The sequence below is a fragment of the Amblyomma mixtum genome, chromosome 9 (genome assembly GCF_055824585.1).
Source record: "Amblyomma mixtum isolate Tamu chromosome 9, ASM5582458v1, whole genome shotgun sequence".
Classification (NCBI taxonomy): domain Eukaryota; kingdom Metazoa; phylum Arthropoda; class Arachnida; order Ixodida; family Ixodidae; genus Amblyomma; species Amblyomma mixtum.
The window spans coordinates 20,839,691-20,842,502 of record NC_143020.1 but is presented as its reverse complement, the minus strand read 5'-3'; positions in this window follow the sequence as shown (position 1 = coordinate 20,842,502).

Here is a 2,812-nt window from a genome sequence, read left to right as displayed (position 1 = left end):
GGCATTATTGTCATGCAGGTGTAAACAACTGCTAAATTCTTTCAGTTGAAGAAATGAAATGTGAAGAATAATCCCAGTGCGCTGCGTGGTCTATGTGTTGATGCGCCTCCTTATGTCATGTCATGTTTGCCTCAATAGAAGCTGTCGTAGCATTGTTTTGTATACTTTTCAATTTCCTACCTGGCAAATATCGTGGAACTTCAAGACTTTTTCCTATCCGCGCTGTGACCACTGAGATGAATAGCCAGGTTTATAAAATACTGCTTGAGCTGCCTCTGACGTCCATTTTTTGTTGGTGTGCTTTATCACTGTATTTGTTTGGTTGCTGTAATAAGCCATGAATATGAAAACAATATTTGCAGTACACTGTATTGCAAACTGTGGACTTGAGCCTGTGCTTTGTGCATCATACCTTGATGTACTCAAAAGTACTAGCACCAGTATTTTCACCAAGGTTTCCACTACGAATCATGCATGCTAAGCCAGCGTCTGAAAGTGTTGTTACCTTTCTATGCAGCCTTCTTTGCCAGTTACTTTCATTGGGTTCCCAATTGCATACGTATGCATACGTATGCGTGACGTCATCGAACGTCACTCATACGTAGTTTGCCCACCAAAATGGGGGCGCGGGGGTGACCCATGAGCCGCCATTTTTTGAACCAATGGGCGTCTATGGAGCCTTCGCTACCATGGTATATCTACCTTGGCCTAACTCCCGCTCCTTCCGCTAGGGGCGCTGACGTCACAACAGCTGTGAAAGCTGGGGCTCAACTCGTGCGCTCACTTGGAGACGCGCAGCCTCCGCCGGCGGTATGCTTCGCATCCTAGGCTTAACCTTAAGCTAAGCCAGGCCACTTTTTTGCCTGCGAATCAAGTAGACTTCCCCAGAAATATTTCTCTGATTAGTGTCTTGCGAAGCTTTCCTTTCCTTCTTTCTGCATGCTCATAGCCAGCGGCATGAGGTGTTATCACTGTTTTTGCGACGCGAGACGCGCCCAGATTTATCTCAAATCTTCGATGCCGCTCGCAACTGCTTCGACGTTGTTCTATTGTAGTTGTTTTTAGCCCTTTCTCGAAATTTTCATGTCGACTTAAAATTGAGCCGTGCCAATAGCAGCGAGGATTCTGTTCTCGACGACCGCCGAGCACGCTTGCCGTCGCCTCCACCGAGTGAGCAGTTTCTTTGTGGGCCCACAAAAAAAAAGGTAGCTCTATCCCATACAGAACGAAGAAAATGTTGTGGATCAGGCTGACTGAACTGATCAACGCTCACTTTGGAGGTTCGCTGACCGTGCTATAGGTTCAAAACAAATGAAAAATTTTGGAGTGTTGCTACAAGAAAACCAAAATAATAAATAACTCGTCCGGACACACTCGGGCCACCTCCGACTATGAGAAGTAAGTATTAGTTCCGTGGCGATTCTTCGTATCATGAGTGCTTTTGCAACATGTTCTTATAATTTCCAGTGAGTTGGCCGATGGCTTAGAGAAGCAACATCATATTACGCCAACAGTGCTTCTCACTCAAGGGCGAGCTATGGTGCAGCAGGGAGGAGAGCACACAAGGTCGGAATAAGTTGCTTTTTTTTGTGACATCCCGAGCAAACACTTATTTACACGTAATTTATAGGGAAGAAGGCATGCCAGAGGAGCCACTTCAGGAGGAGAAGCAAGCCGAACAAACTCCTAGGAAACGGCGCCGCAGGGACACGCCAGTGGAGTCGCTGCTGCAAATAATGAAAGATGCGGAGGCTGCAAAAGAAAAGCGCCACGCGGAGAGGATGGCCCTACTGCGGGAACTGATATGTTTCCTGAAAGAAAAATAAACACTCCCATTGCAGAACTGATGTTGCTGTTTAATTGAGTCATCAACCATGCGGAGCTTCAACACTGATGCTTTGCAATTGTTTGCCTCCGGATCTCACAGCCTGCTGGAGTATTAATGCCAACGTCTTCACCATCGGCGTTGCCAACGTCATCGACGTGAGGGGTGTCTGAAATTTCTGCCATGGAGTCCCTGTCGGCGTTGCAGATATTGTGCAGGACACAAGCACCTAGTACTATTCTGAAGCATTGCAGGATGCTCTTAGAATCAATCAGATAAAGCCTCCTGAATCTCTGCTTTAGAAGTCCGAGACTGTTTTCTATGACGACTCTTTGCTGGCTGTGGTACTTGTTGAAGTTCTTCTTCCATGAATAGAAACCAGTGCCGTTGTCTTTGTAAGGCGTCATTAGCCACGGAAGAAGGGGGTAGGCTGAGTCGCCCAGTATGTATCCGTCCCCGCATTTAGCAGTGGCTGTAGAAAAAAAGGGACACTCCTTGAGCACGCGAGCGTCGTGTGTAGAACCGGGGAACCGTACGAAGATATCAATGAATTTGTTTCGGTCGTCGCAGATGCCCTGCAAAATAATAGATGGCCATTTTTTCCTATTGATGTAGGAAGCAGTGGAATCTTCTGGCTCCGTTATTTCAATGTGACTACCGTCAACACAACCAATAGTATTTCTAGGTCCTTTTCCTCCACTTTTATCGAGAAAACGTGCCTTGCTGCGGGCCATCTCTTCACTGCTGGGCCAGCTGATCACCTCGGCGCTTATGGCGAAAAGAAAGTCCAACACTCGTCGAAGGCACAACAGATGATTCCGTGACGTAGAAGCGACCGGCCACAGAGTTCATGCTGTTTTGATTACCGAGGTAGGTCAGGGTGATCAGAATCGTTTCTTCCGCAGAAATTTGACGCCGTCCGTTTGGAGTTTTCGGATATGAGGAAGAAATCTTGAAGCGTTCGCAAAACACTTCAAAAGTCTCTCT